Consider the following 16651-nt stretch of genomic DNA (forward strand, 5'->3'; position numbering starts at 1 on the left):
CTTTATTTTGGAGGTTCTCCACTATGGGTGGGGTTGGATGGGTGGCTTGTCAAGGTTTCCTGGTTAGGGAAGCTTGTGTCGGTGTTCTGGTGGGTAGAGCTGGATTTCTTCTCTCTGGAGTGCAGTGAAGTGTCCAGTGGTGAGTTTTGAGATGTCAGTGGGTTTGGTGTGACATTGGGCAGCCTGTATATTGAAGCATAGGGCTATGTTCCTGTGTTGCTGGAGAATTTGTGTGGTATGTCTTGCTCTGGAACGTGTTGGCCCTTAGGTGGTGCTTGGTTTCAGTGTAGGTATGGAGGCTTTTGATGAGCTCCTATCGATTAATATTCCCTGGAGTCAGGAGTTCTCTGGTGTTGTCTGGATTTGGACTTAAGCCTCCTGCCTCTGGTTTTCAGTCTTATTATTACAGTATTCTCAAGACTTCTCCATCTATACAGCACCGATGATAAAACATCTAGGTTAATGATGAAAAGTTTCTCCACAGTGAGGTACACCTGGAGAGGTACACAGAGTTACATGGAGGAGAGATGAGGGAGGAGGGAAATAGAGCTGACCATGAGGAGAAGGGGGGAATCACAAGAGGAGAGGGCAAGCTAGCCAGTAATTACTTCCCTATGTGCTCTCCACAGTCTGGATCCCTCAGAGATGTTCACGGAATTACACAGAGAAGAGAAGAGGGAGGAAGGAGACAGAGGTGGCCAGGAGGATAAAAGGGGAAATCAAAAGGAGAGAGACAGATCCAGCCAGTAATCAGTTCCCTAAGTGTTCTCCACACTTGTGTGCCCCGAACACACAAAGAGATTCACAGAGTTGGGTAGAGAAGAGAAGGGGGAATGAGGAGCTAGAGGAGACCTGGTGGAGAAGAAGGAGAGTCAAAAGGGGGAGAGAGCAATCAAGCCAGTAATCTCGCTCCTAAGTAAAAATGGGTACTGAAGATTGGATTCTTAAAGGTACATAATTGATAACAAATACCAAAAAGAAAAGATTAAAAATCTAGAGTAGAGGTTAAATTCTCAAAAATACAATATTAAAAAAACAAAGTCACAAAAATTATAAAATAGATATATATGAAGTTTGCTTTAAAAATAGGGTCTTTTTTTTGGCAAGGTAATAGTAGGTGATAAAAATGAAAATGAAAGGAGTAATAGAGGACTTAAAAATGAAAAAAAATTAAAAAAATGATAATAGTAAAAATATATCTAGGACTTTCTCTGGAGCTGTTGCGGACAGTGTGGGGTCATTCCATTTTCAGATTGTGCCTTGATCCGGCTTATACTTCTCAAGATCTATAGGCCCCTTCCTATGTAGTTGGTACTAACTACAGGGTTTTAGTCTATTGCACCTGTCACTTCTAAAGTGGTTCTCTCTGTTTATTTTAGCTTCTTCTGTTTGCTGGTGTCTTCAGTGTAATTTCTGCGCTGACACAAGGGGGCGGTGGTGGTCACTTTTTTTAGGCTCAGTTGTTCAGTCGTGCTGTGAGGAGGGAGGAACACTGCAATCAAATATCACTGGCTTGTGTGGGGAGTGCTCGTAGTGTCTCAGTCACACTGGGTTTGCCCCCACTCCCAGCGTGTGTGCTTTCCCAGTGTACACTGCTCAGGCTCTAGGTTGCTCTGCCAGGAACTGTCTGAGGCGGGCCATGGGTTGCATGCACTTCCCAGGTCTATGCCACTCAGGTTCCAGTTCTTGGATACTTCACAAAGGCACAGACTTGGTTGGGCCTGCGTTTTGTGCCCTTCCCAGGTCTGAGCAGCTCAGGTGACCAGGTGCTTGGCAAGCACAGTGGCCCCCAGTTGGAGGCTGCAATTTATCGCCTCCCCTGTCCCAGCTGCTCATTTTTCTGGGTGTACAACGGGCGCACCTTGTCAGGTGTGCCATGTGTCTCTTCTGGGGAGCTGATCTCTGGCTGCAACCCTCCTGGTGGATGTCAACCGTCCAGAATCCCAAGAAACCTTGGTTAGCAAAGAAACCTGCTTGCAGTTTGGTAGAGGAGGCCTCTCTGGGCCTGTGATTGCCCCCTCCGGCTCTGGCTGCCCTCACTTGTCTGTCTCCAGCGGGGGATGGGCCGGTCCGCATCCGGCTAGCTCTGCTCAGTCCTTTGCTCTGTGAGCAGGCCTGGCGGTGTCTTAGGTTAGGGCTTTTCGTGGGATAGCTATCCCATAGTCTGGGTTGCTATCTCACGCTAGTTCTCTCAGATTGCCCTCGGGGCATTCAGGCTCAGTCCTTATCCTAAGCAATACAGCCCGCGCCTCCCTGTCCAGTCCCTACTTGCTAGTGGCGGATGCGAGCGTCTGGGCTGCTTCTCCACTGGGAGTTGCCGTTAGGCACGTAATCTTTGGGTTTTATTTATTTATTTATTTTTCCTCCCAGTTATGTTGCCCTCTGAGATTCTAAGGCTTGCCACAGACCTGCTGGTGAGAGTGTTTCCTGGTGTTTGGAAACTTCTCACTTTTTTAAGACTCCCTTCCTGGGACAGATCTCTGTCCCTTCCTCTTTTGTCTCTCTTTTTATCTTTTATATTTTGTCTTACCTCCTTTCGAAGACTATGGGCTGCCTTTCTGGGTGCCTGATGTCCTCTGCCAGCATTCAGAAGTTGTTTTGTGGAATTTGCTCAGCGTTCAAATGTTCTTTCGATGAATTTGTGGGGGAGAAAGTGGTCTCCCTGTCCTATTCCTCTGCCATCTTAGGACTGCTGCCCCCCACTCCAGTGTTCTTGCCTGGAGAATTCCATAGACAGAGGAGCCTGACAGACTGTAGTCCATGGGGTTGCAAAAGAGTTGGACATGACTGAGCAACTAACACACATTATTTAAATATCATAATCACTATTTAAATGTAAATATGAAAGGGAAGCTGTTTCTAAGAAAAGAGAGTTGAATGTATTGGGTGACTCCTGAAATTTCAGGGGCCCATTGAAATGCTTAAGATTTAAAAAGCTGTCATTGGGTATGTAGTGCCCTGCTGAGCCATACTGGAGCCTGAGGGAATAAAAAAAATCAGTAATACTATCAGTAATACTGAGGCTGTCTTTATTTAAAGTACTGGTGTAATGTTCATCATGGGTTTTCTGTATTAATTTAGATTTTTTTTTTTTTTTTTTTTAAAAAGCAGGTTTGGGCGGGGTGGGAATTAAAAAAAAAAAAAAACAAACAAACAAACAAAAAAAAAAGCAGGTTTATTGAGCTTTAATTCATATACCATAGAATCCATTCATTTAAAATGTACAGTTCCAATTTATAATAGCCAAAGCATGGAAACAATGTAATTGTCCACTGATAGATGAATGGATAAAGAAGATGTGGTACATTTATACAGTGGAATATTGCTCAGCCATGAAAAAGAATAAAATAATGCCATTTACAGCAACATGAATGGACCTAGGGGGTAACAGAGGATGAGATGCTTGGATGGCATCACTGACTCAATGGACATGAGTTTGAGTAAACTCTGGGAATTGGTGATGGACAGGGAGGCCTGGCATGCTGCATTCCATGGGGTTACAAACAGTCAGACACGACTGAGCAACTGAACTGAACTGAATGGACCTAGAGCTTATCATATTAAGTGAAGTAAGGCAGATAAAGACAAGTATCATATGTGGAATCTGAAAAAGTGATACAAATGAACTTATTTACAAAACAGAAATAGGCTCACAGATGTAGAAAACAAACTTATGGCTACCAAAAGGGAAAGGTGGGAGAGGTATGAATTAGTAGTTTGGGATTAGCAGTTACAAACTATTATATAGAAAGTAGATAACCAATGAGATCCTACTGTATAACACAGGGAAGTATATTCAATATCTTATAATAAACTATAATGGAAAATAATCTAAAAAGGAATATATATATGTATATGTATAATTGAGTCACTTTGCATTATACCTGAAACTAGCACATTGGGGTTTTTTCTTTTTTCCTGAGTTTTCAAGCTTTTTACTCAGTGCATGAAGTGACAGCCAGGAAAAAAACAAAGTCACTTGATCTACCATAATGAAAAAATTCATTTGTGTTCTGCCAGCCTTCCAGTGATATTTTGGTTTCTTAAGACTTAACATAGTAGGATCACAGTAGATAGCAAAGGGAAATAACAAGATCTCTGCTTGGTCCTTTAATCCAAAAGCAGACTAGGAGGAATTGGATATGTCCCTGAGAAACCCATTTGATTTTAGAACTGATTCAACCTAGTTTCAGGGAAAATCTGAAGTTCATTAACAGATTAAGAAATGAGCAAGGAAGACAACATTTAAATGACTGTTGCTTGCCCTGAATCCTATTCAGCACACCACTAGACAGCATGACTGATGCCTAATTCTTCCTCATTTGGTTTAGGACTTAGCCTATGACAACTAAATAAATAATTTTGAACACAAGTACGTTTAGGCAATAAGTAATGGAACTAGAAAACCTTTTACTATCCAATTACCATGTTTAGGTGTATACAGAGTGTAACCACAGACCCCATCCAGCAGGGAAATTTGACAAAAACCTCTAGTCTCTACCTGTAACAGCTGTCTGTGGATGTTATCCTGAGTGGAAGATGTTTGTTCTTATGTTCAGCTCCTCGTTAAGTAAACTGGACCATGCCTGTGGGGCCAATATCCAGAAAGATCAAAGCACCAAGACTAAAGACAAAAAAAGTCAAGTTGTGGCACCTAATATATAAACAGATAGAGCAACACAGTATTCCTTTATCATACCATTCTGTACAGCACGAGCGCCATCCATCTCTTGACGCCAGCCCTTGCTTTCCCTAAATTTGATGTTGCAATTGGTATACCCAGGTCATTACTGGATTCAGCTTTCTGGGTTGTTCAGTTGCTAAATTGTGTCCAACTCTTTGTGATCCCATGGACTGTAGTATGCCAGGCTCCCTTCCCCTCCACTATTTTCCTGAGTTTGCTCAAATTCCTGTGCATTGAATTGGTAATGCTGTCAAACCATCTCATGCTCTGCTGCCCCCTTCTCCTTTTGCCTTCAGTCTTTCCCAGCATCAAGATATTTTCTAATGAGTCGGCTTTTCACATCAGGTGGCCAAAGTATTGGAGCTTCAGCTTCTGTATCAGTCCTTCCAGTAAATATTCAAGGTTGATTTACTTTAGGATTGACTAATTTGATTTCCTTGCAGTCCAAGGGACTCTCAAGAGTCTTTTCCAGCATCACAATTTGAAAGCATCAATTCTTTGGCATTCAGCCTTCTTTATGGTCCAACTCTCACATCCATACATGACTACTGGAAAAACCATAGCTTTGAGAACCATACGGACCTTTGTTAGCCAGTTGGTGTCTCTGCTTTTTAATATGCTGTCTAGGTTTGTCATAGCTTTACCTCCAAGGAACAAGTGTCTTTTAATTTCATGGCTGCAGTCACCGTCTGCAGTGATTTTGGAGCCCAACAAAATAAAATCTGGCACTATTTCCATTGTTTCCCCATTTGTTTGCTGTTAAGTGTTGGGACTGGATGCCATGATCTTCGTTTTTTGAATGTTGAGTTTTAAGCCAACTTTTTTACTCTCCTCTTTCACCCTCATCAAGAGGCTCTTTAGTTCCTCTTCATTTTCTGCCAGGAGAGTGCTATCATCTGCATATCTGGGTCCTTTAATTTGCTGCATATGCACTCTGTTCTAAATGTGATTAATCACAAAAATAATCTCTTCAGGAAACCTTCATAGCAAAATAACAGATTCTCTATTAACAGTAAGAGGATCAAGTTTAATCGGCCAAAATAGAAGACAGGAAGTCTGACAGAACTCATGTAGATGGCACAGGAGATCTCTGACCTCAGGCCCCCTGTGCTGAGCAATAACGTCACTGGCAAACTCCAAGATGTAAGAACTATAAATATCCAGTCATGCAGGAAACAAGAGTGTTTCTTTCTCATTTAGTCATCCTCTGAACCCTCAGCAGACCTTTTGTCTGTAGCTACTTTCCAATTTGTGCCTTTGTCCTCTCTTGTATTTCATTGTACAATGAATAGAGTGAATTGTAGGGATGTGGGCTTTTTTCTCTTTTTCCTTTTGGTTTTCGTAGTGTCTCTTTCCTCACTTTCCTCTGAACTGCTGGATGTAGAATCATCTGACTGGGAAGTGTCACTTTCTGCCTCTAGGAATAAAGCAGATTTCTTGAGAGACTTTTTCCTGGATTTTTTTCTTGCGCTTCTGTGGTTTTCTCCTTTTCCTAGCACTAGAAGCCCCAGTTTCTTCTGAGATCTCACTTTAGGAATCTGCTGGCTTCCTTTTTGCTTTTCTTCTGGGTTTTGTGTGACTTTTTTTTTTCCTTTTTTTTTGTGGGATTTCTTTGACTTTTTGTGTTTGTGGGATTCATGGGTAGATGATTTTACCTGGGGAAATGTTTTTTCCCCATTAGACAGCATGTACTATCTTGTTGATCACTGTCTGTTTCAGATTCTTCAGGGTATAACTGTTTATAGCCACTGTGACCCCATCTGTCTGGTGTGTTAGCTTCATAATCATATAACTGCTTGTTCCAGGATTTAGCCTTAAGAAAATAATCATCTACTGCTCCAGAAATTTCATTCTTTGGCTTCTAATAGTCTCTTGACTTTCTTCATCAAAACCATCATTATGTATCTGGCTTGAACTGCTGGGTCACATTTTCCTTTTGGTCCCCCAGTAAGCATCTTCCATCTGTTTCTCCAGTTCTCTAATTCCTCCTGTATCTTATTGTGAGCATCTATGTGCCAGATGACATTCCTTAAGGGAACTTACCCCATGGAAACTTGGGACATTCTTCAATCCCTTGATCCTGAGGCAATCAGTCCCTTGTTAGTGTGAGATGAGGAACCACTCCATTACAAGATTTCCTCCCACTCAGGAAGCAAAGACTCGGGGCTCAAAGGCAGTTCTACACCATGCGCCACAGCCTCGTGTGGCGGGGGTGGAGGGAGGAAGTGGTCTCTAACATGACATTGTGATTCAGCTGTACTTCAATTAAAAAAAGATGTACAATTCCATAATTTTTAGTAAATTCACAGATATATGCAAATATTACCAGTCAATTTTGATGTATTTTTATCACCAGAAAAATAAACACCTGCTCTTTCTACCCAGTTCCTTAGAATTTGCTATGTGTAAGTTCATGTCATCTGCTAATAGAGAAAGTTTCATTGCCTCCTTTCCAATCTGATGCTTTTTATTATTTTTTTCTTGACTATTTGCCCTGGCTATTACTTTGAGCACATTATTGAATAAAAATATTGAGAGCAGTTACCCTTGTTTTGTTCTTGATTGTGCAGGACAGGCATCCAATCTTTCATCGTTAAGTATTGCATTAAATTAACATTTATCTTGATTACTGAGTTTTGGGAAACCCCTGAAAAATTTCAGCCCGAGATGTCACTCAATTCACTTCATTCCTGGACCTGCACTTTAAAAATATTTGGAGGAAATTATAAAAACTCCTAAGGATTCTACTGTGCAAGTGGCTTTTTCTTCTCTTCCTGTTTTGAAGAAGACATCTATAAATCACAGTTCATGCATTCATTGTTTTGAGTGAGGTTAACTTGTGGAAAAAGATCCAGTTGCTGCTGCTGCTGCTGCTGCTAAGTCGCTTCAGTCGTGTCCGATTCTGTGTGACCCCATAGACGGCAGCCCATCAGGCTCCTCCATCCCTGGGATTCTCCAGGCAAGAACACTGGAGTAGGTTGCCATTTCCTTCTCCAATGCATTAGCAGGCTTATATACAAAGAAAAAGCCTTGTCTCTAGATCAAATGATAAGGCAAGTCACAAATGATTCCTATTTTAACTTTTCTGATTAATCAACAAACCTCAGGCCTGTATATATCCCATAATATGACTTATATTATGGATATGAAAGATTGTATAAAGTATAGAGCTACCTACACTTCCCTTACTGTCTTCTTTAATTTTGTTGTTTGCTAAGCTTACTTGTTAGGGACCCAGGAAAACTATTATCTTTATCCAGACCTGCATGTTCTGTGTACTCCCTTGAATCCCTTGCACAGTGTAAGTTGAGTGACCTAATTAATAAAGTGGAGATTTATTTTGGAAAAGTTTTTCTCTGGAATATTGGCTTTCTATGGAGCTCTGATTAGTGAATTGTCATTTAAAGGTTTTTACCATATTTGAAAGTCACTCACTAAAAAGAGATAAAACTCTAGTAAATGGACTGTAGTAATTGTGATCAGGCCAGATGTTTGTTGTTTTCATTGAATGGACTCATGCTGATTATGACTGAATGGTGTGTTAACAGTATTATATCTTTTTAAAAGGAAATTCTTTGTTTTTTTAATTTAATTTTGAAGAATATAACAAACTTTTAGAAGACAAATTACAATTAAATATATTTTTTGCTAAGATTGATTAGATTATGGTATATAACTTACAGTGGATCTTAGTTAAAGAGTTCTTAATATAATTAGCTGATCATGTGGGTAGAATTCAATACATTCTTCTTGGTCAGAATAACAAATATTATATAACATAAATATTATGTAATATATGAGTGGACTTTGCATGAGACAAATGCTCAGGGCTGGGGCAATGGGATGACCCAGAGGGATGGGATGGGGAGGGAGGTGGGAGGGGGGTTCAGGATGGGGAATACATGTAAACCCATGGCTGATTCATGTCAATGTATGGCAAAAACCACTACAATATTGTAAAGTAAATAGCCCCCAACTAAAATAAATTTATTAAAAAAAAAAAAAAGAACTGTAGATCTCAGGACCTTTGCACGAGTTCTGTGGAAATCCTTTCACTCCAGGCTATGCAGCCAGTGTCTTCTCCATAGGAGCCTTCTATGACTTCTTTATTGAAAGCAGTCATTATCACCCCCATGATATTGTGTCATCTTTGTAGCACCTTATCATGATCTGAAATTAAAGTGTTCATTGAGTTAAAAAAAAATCTGTTTACATTTTTCAAAATTTTCACGTAAATATTTTGTCCAAAATATAGTCAAAGGCTAAGCATCTTCTATTCATATTGACCTAATAATTGGGGGAATAATTGACACTTTTTAAAGAAATCAGTGGTAAAATGTTGATTTTACCACTAGGAAAGAAATACTTTTATTTCTTTTACTATTGTTTAGGTTTTGCTTAGTGTTTAGAGCATGGACTTCAGATTTCAGCTATAAATTGATTTGAAAACTAGTATATTTAAGCTTAAAGGCCTCCAGTGCAAAGACAATAAAATGATTCATTCTTTACTTTCATAATACTAGAAAAATATAACGTAATAAAAACACTGCATTGCATCTGGATTTTTCAAGTCACTTGGAGCTTGATTATTCCATTATATTGGAGACAAAAGCATTTTTGTTTTAAGATAGCTTATGAATCTCATTTTGCTTGGATAAACAGCTTTCTGGTAAGGTGATTACTGTAATATAAAAGCACTTAAGAGTTTTACCCTTTGGAACATGGAGGACAAATTCAATTTTGGCCAGCTAGCATGGGAGTGGGAAAAAACAACAACCTTCACCTGCTTTCTTAAACTAACCCCAAACTGGAAGCTTTAATAATGAACCCACTTAATTGCCTTCTCCAGTAAAATGTACAATAAATTTTTGTTTATCTTCTCTGATTTTCTGTAAAGATTTCATTTAAAAGGTTTTTTGTAAGTTTTTTTCTCCTTCATTGTCTTGCTTCATCTCTTTTCTTTAAAATTGAGTTATAATCAACATATAACATCATTAATTTCAGCTACACAGCATAATGAATCGATATTTGTGTATATTTTGAAATGATCACTTGAGGAAGTCTAGTTAGCATCTACCACTGTACATCATTACAGCTCTTTATTTTTGTGATGGGAACTTTTAAGATTTACTCTTAATAAATTTCAAATGCAGTACAGTATCATTAACTATAGTCACCATGTTGTACATTACTTTGTCACTTTCTTTTGAAGTATAATATTTTTATTGTACCAAGGGTTTTTATAAATTATTATTGAAATATAGTTGATTTATAATGTGTTAGTTTCAGATGTACAGCAAAGTGATTCACATATACATATATTCTTTTGAATATTCTTTTTGTTGTACATTAGTACAAGATACTGAGTAGAATTCCCTATGCTATACAGTAGATCCTTGTTGATTATTTATTTTATGTATAGTAATATGTATATTTTAATCCCAAACTCCTAACTTATCCCTCTCCCAACTTTTCCCCTTTGATAACCATGTTTGTTTTCTGTGTCTATGAGTCTATTTCTGTTTTGTACATACGTTCATTTGTATCATTTTTTTAGATGTATAAGCAATATCATAATTCTGTTTGGCATTCTCTGTCATACTTCACTTAATATGATAATCTCTAGGTCCATCCATGGAGAAGGCAATGGCACCCCACTCCAGTACTCTTGCCTGGAAAATCCCATGGACAGAGGAGCCTGGTAGGCTGCAGTCCATGGGGTCGCTGAGAATCTGACACGACTGAGCGGCTTCACTTTCACTTTTCACTTTCACGCATTGGAGAAGGAAATGGCAACCCACTCCAGTATTCTTGCCTGGAGAATCCCAGGGACAGGGGAGCCTGGTAGGCTGCCGTCTATGGGGTTGCACAGAGTCAGACACGACTGAAGCGACTTAGCAGCAGCAGCAGCAGGTCCATCCATGTTGCTGCATTATTTCATTCTTTTTAATGACTAATATTCCATTGTATATATGTACCACATCTTCTTTATCCATTCATCTGTTGATGGACATTTTAGTTGCTTCTGTGTCTTGGCTGTTGTAAATAGTGCTGCAGTGAACATTGGGGTGCATGTATCTTTTCAAATTATAGTTTTGTCTGGATATATGCCCACGAGTAGGGTAGCTGGGTCCTATGGTAATTCTGTTTTTAGATTCTTAAGAAACTTCCGTACTATTCTCCATGGTGGTTGCACCAGTTTACATTCCCACCAACAGTATACAAGGGTCCCCTTTTTGCCACACCCTCTCCAGCATTTATTATTTGTAGACTTTTTGATGATGGCCATTTTGACTGGTGTGTGGTGATACTTCATTGTAGTTTTGACTTGCATTTTTCTAATAAATAGCAATGTTGAGCATTTTTTCATGTACCCTTTGGCCATCTGTATGTCTTCTTTAGAGAAATATCTATTTAGATCTTCTTCCCATTTTTTGATTGGGTTGTTTGGTTTTTTATGTTGAGCTATAAATGAGCTGTTTATATATTTTGGAAATTAATCTCTTGTCAGTCACATCATTTGCAAGTACTTTCTCCCATTCTGTATGTTGTCTTTTCATTTTGTTTAAGGTTTCTGTTACTTTGTCATTTTCTTCTTTGTAATTTTAAGTGAAGATACAGGATTCTTCATGGTTTTAGTAGGATCTGAGCAGTGTCTTACTATCTTTTGAATGTAAAAATGTGGAAAATAGTATGGAGGTTTCTCAAAAAATAAAAATAGAACTGCCATATGATCCAGCAGTTCCACTCCTAGGTATATATCTGAAAAAAAGAAGAAAACACTAATTTGAAAAGATACATGCACCCCAGTGTTCATAACAGCATTATTTATAATAGCCAAGATATGGAAACAACCTACGTGTCCATCAACAGTTGAATCGATAAAAAGATGTGATACACACACACACACACACACACACACACACAGGAATACTACTTAGGCATAAAAAATGAAAGTTTTGCTATTTGCAGCAACATGAATGGACTTGGAGAGTATTGTGCTTAGTGAAATTAGTCAGACAGAAAGACAATTACTGTTTGTTATCACTTATATGTAAAATCTAAAAAATAAAACAACCTAGTGAATATAACAAAAATGAGACATACTTGTAGATATAAAGAACAAAATAGTGGTTATCAGTGGGGAGAGGGAAGTAAGTAGGGGAAAGGTACAAATGAAGGGTTAAGAGATACAAACTACTATGTATAAAATAAAGAAAATACAAGGATATATATATTATACAGTACAAGGAATATAACCAATATTTTATAATAACTATAGATGGAGTATAACCTTTAAAAATTGTGAATCACTTTTTTGTATACCTGAAACTTATCTAATATTGACTACAACTCTGTAAACTGTTTTTAAATGTGGAGAAGGATAATAATGTGTCTTTAACATGCTGTGAGTTTCTCTTGGTTTCTGACACACACACACACACACACAAATTGAGGTTGAACATCTCTTCTTATGCTTCTTTGTTGTTCTTCTTCTTCTAGGAAAAGCCTGTTCAAATACTTGCCCATTGGGTTCCTCATCTTTATAAATGATTTTGGGGGGACTACTTTATGTATGATGGGCATTAAACTTTTGCCTGGGACTTCCTTGGTGACTCAGTGGTAAAGAATCTGCCTGCCAATGCAGGAGACACAGGTTTGATCCCTGATCTGGGAGGATCCCACATGCCGTGGAGCAACTAAGCCCGTGTGCCACAACTTCTGAGCCTGTGCTCTAGAGCCCTGAAGCCACAACAAGTGAAGCCTGCATGCCCTAGAGCCCATGACAAGAGAAGCTACTGCAGTGAGAAGTCTGCACACAGCAACTAGAGAGTAGCCTCCACTCTCTGCAACTAGAGAAAAGCCCTAGCAGCAATGAAGACCCAGCACAGCCAAAAATAAGTACATAAATAAAATTAAAAAAAAACACTTTTGCCTGTAATAGTTGTTACAGTCCTTCTCCACTTCCCCTTGTCTTTTAAGTGTGTTGCACCATATAAACTTGTAACTTCTTTTTAAACTAACAACCATATAGATCACTTTTATTTTCTTTACGGCTTCTGTGTTTTTTGTTGGCCCTTAGATTTTTTTTATGTCCTATTAAAAAGATACTCTCTCCCATTCAATAGGTTGCCGTTTTCTTTTCTCGATAAGTTTCCTTTGTGTGCAAAAGCTTTTAAGTTTAATTAGGTCCCATTTGTTTATTTTTGCCTTTGTTTCCCCTTTCTGTGGAGACAGATCCAAAAACATATTGCTAAGACCAAGGTCAAAGAGTCTATTGCCTTTGCTTTCTTCTAGGAGTTTTATGGTTTAATATCCAAAATGTATAAAGAACTTATACACCTCAATATATAAAAAACAAATAATGATTAAAAAATGGGCAGAAGACCTGAACAGGCATTTTCCCAAAGAAGACATATAGACGGCCAACTGACACATGAAAAGATGCTCAACATCACTAATCATCAGGAAAATGCAAATCAAAACCACAGTGAGATAGCACCTTACACCTGTCAGGATGGCTATCATCAAAACAACAAGAAATGATAAGTCTTGGCAAGATGTGGAGGTAAGGGAACCCTTGTGTACTATCAGTGGGAATTAAATTGGTGCAGCCACAGTGGAAAATATTATGGATGTTCTTCAAAAAAGTGAAAATCAAACTACCATGTGATCCAGCAACTTGATTCCTGGGTATTTATCAAAAGAAAACAAAAATACTAATTAGAAAAGATATATGCACCCCAGTGTTCATAGCATTATTTATAATAGCCAAGATATGGAAACACCCTAAATATCCATCAACAGATGAATTAGTAAAGATTTGGTATATATATACAATGGAATACTACTCAGTTATCCATCAACAGATGGGTTAATAAAGAAGACTTGGTATATATACGCAATGGAATATTACTCAATCATAAAAGAAAATGAAATTTTGCAATTTGTGCCAACATAGATAGACCTGGACGGTTAAGCCAGACAGAGAAAGTCCAATACAGTGTTTTCACTTATCTGTGGAATCTGAAAAATGAAACAGATGAACACTTATAACAAAATAGAAACAGACTCACAGATATGGAGAACAAACTGGTTGTTACCCAAGGATAGGAGGTGGCAGGAGGAGCAAACTAGGTGAAGGGGATTAAGAGGTACAGACTACTAAGTATAAAATAGTTACAAGGATGTAATTTATAGCACAGGGAATATCCTTTTTGTATAGAGTGTATTCTATAAAAATATTAAGTTACTATTTTGTACACCTGAAACTAATATAATGTTGTATGTTAACTGCAATTAAAAACAGAAAAGAAACTGCATTTTTTGTAATTTGAAAATGTGAACATTAAACAGGAAAAAATCTCCTTTATATTATTCTACTACTTTTATATATTTTTTTTCATATTTAGAGATTTAATTCCTTTGAGGTGCATATATATGATACAGATAGAACTTCTATTTTTCCCACTAATGTATCCAGTTTCCTCACAAATATTTATTGAGAATTTCATCTTTTTTTGCTAATTGTGACTACCACATTCACCATAGTTAGTAACCGTATTTATTTTGATCTGTTTTTAGATTCTGTTCTGTTGATCCTTCTGTCTGTTCCCATACTAGTACCACACTGTTTTAATAGTTACTGTACCTTAATAGTACATCAAGTGGAAGTTGCTCCCCCCCTTATTTAAAACAATATTTGGGCAATTTTTATGTGTTACATATCCCATTGACCTATAGTTTCAACATGTAAAATATCCATCCTCCTCCACAAGAAAAATCTGACCCTTTGCTAATTTGATTCAGATTGCATTGCATTTCTATATGAATTTTGGGTAAAATGTCTGTTCTTCAGTATTCTGTGTGTTTGTGGGCGTATCTGTGTCCATGTATTCATTTATTCAGGTCCTTCCCTGGCGGCTCAGATGGTAAAGAATTTGCCTGCAATGCGGAATACCTGGGTTCGATCCCTAGGTTGGGAAGATCCCCTGGAGGAGGGCATGGCAGCCACTTTGGTCTTCCTGCCTGGAGAATCTCATGGACAGAGGAGCTTGGCGGGCTGCAGACACAAAGAGTTGAACATGACTAAGTGACTGACTTGTTAAAAAATTATTTTGTGAAATTTTATTTTTGCAAGTCTTTCACATTTCTTTTTAAGCTTATTCCTAGTTATCTTACAAATCTATGTCTTTGTGGAACTGATATTCTAGTAGTGGTCAATTTACTGTGTCAGTTTTCCACTTAATTCTTCTGTAGAGTTTAGTTCAGTTCAGTTCAGTTGCTCAGTTGTGTCTGACTCTTTGCCACCCCATGGACTGCAGCACTACAGGCCTCCCTGTCTATCACGAATTCCTGGAGTTTACCCAAACTCATGTCCATTGAGTCGGTGATGCCATTCAACCATCTCATCCTCTGTCGTCCCCTTCTTCTCCCGCCTTCAAATCTTTCCCAGCATCAGGGTCTTTTCAAATGAGTCAGCTCTTCACATCAGGTGGCCACAGTATTGGAGTTTCAGCTTCAACATCAGTCCTTCCAATGAATGCTCAGGACTGATCTCCTTTAGGATGGGCTGTTTGGATCTTCTTGCAGTCCAAGGGACTCTCAAGAGTCTTCTCCAACACCACAGTTCAAAAGCATCAATTCTTCGGTGCTCAGCTTTCTTTATGGTCCAACTCTCACATCCATACATGACTACTGGAAAAACCATAGCCTTGACTGGACGGACCTTTGTTGGCAAACTAATGTCTGCTTTTTAATATGCTGTCTAGGTTGGTCATAACTTTCCTTCCAAGGAGTAAGCGTCTTTTAATTTCATGGCTGCAGTCACCGTCTGCAGTGATTTTGGAGCCCAGAAAAATAAAGTCTACCACTGTTTCCACTGTTTCCCCATCTTTTTGCCATGAAGTGGTGGGACTGGATGCCATGATCTTAGTTTTCTGAATGTTGAGCTTTAAGCCAACATTTTCACTCTCCTCTTTCACTTTCATCAAGAGGCTCGTTAGTCCTTCTTCACTTTCTGCCATAAGTGTGGTGTCATCTGCATATCTGAGGTTATTGATATTTCTCCTGACAATCTTGATTCCAGCTTGTGCTTCCTCCAGGCCAGCGTTTCTCACGATGTACTCGGCATATAAGTTAAATAAGCAGGGTGACAATATACAGCCTTGATGTACTACTTTCCCAATTTGGAACCAGTCTGTTGTTCTATGTCCAGTTCTAACTGGTGCTTCTTGACCTGCATACAGATTTCTCAGGAGGCAGGTGAGGTGGTCTGGTATTCCCGTCTCTTTCAGAGTTTTCCACAGTTTATTGTGATCCACACAGTCAAAGGCTTTGGCATAGTCAATAAAGCAGAAATAGGTGTTTTTCTGGAACTCTCTTGCTTTTTCGATGATCCAGTGGATGGATGTTGGCAATTTGGTCTCTGGTTCCTCTGCCTTTTCTAAAACCAGCTTGAACATCTGGATCACAGTTCATGTATTGTTGAAGCCTTGCTTGGAGAATTTTGAGCATTACTTTACTAGCGTGTGAGATGAGTGCAATTGTGTGGTAGTTTGAGCAATATTTGGCATTGACAAAATATGGTCCCCTGGAGAAGGGAATGACAAACCACTTCAGTATTCTTGCCTTGAGAACCCCATGAACAGTATGAAAAGGCAAAAAGATAGGACACTGAAAGACTAACTCCCCAGGTCGGTAGGTGCCCAATATGCTACTGGAGATCAGTGGAGAAATAACTCCAGAAAGAATGAAGAGACAGAGCCAAAGCAAAAACAACACCCAGTTGTGGATGTGACTGGTGATAGAAGCAAGGTCCGATGCTATAAAGAGCAATATTGCATAGGAACCTGGAATGTTAGGTCCATGAATGAAGCCAAATTGGAAGTGATCAAACAGGAGATGACAAGAGTGAATGTCGACATTTTAGGAATCACTGAACTAAAAAATTCTTATGGACTTTTT

At 38.7% G+C, this 16651-nt stretch overlaps 1 protein-coding gene and 1 pseudogene across 3 annotated transcripts in view; one reads left to right on the top strand and one right to left on the bottom strand.

The window, feature by feature from the left end:
• The window catches only part of KLHL13 (kelch like family member 13), a 194455-nt gene that overhangs the window by 60142 nt on the left and 117662 nt on the right, over positions 1–16651 (top strand). The window lies entirely within an intron of this gene.
• On the bottom strand, positions 5881–6747 carry LOC145536045 (uncharacterized protein NKAPD1 pseudogene; annotated as a pseudogene).

Source organism: Giraffa tippelskirchi, chromosome X (assembly GCF_054371585.1).
Source record: "Giraffa tippelskirchi isolate mGirTip1 chromosome X, T2T-mGirTip1v1.2.pri, whole genome shotgun sequence".
Taxonomy (NCBI): Eukaryota; Metazoa; Chordata; class Mammalia; order Artiodactyla; family Giraffidae; genus Giraffa; species Giraffa tippelskirchi.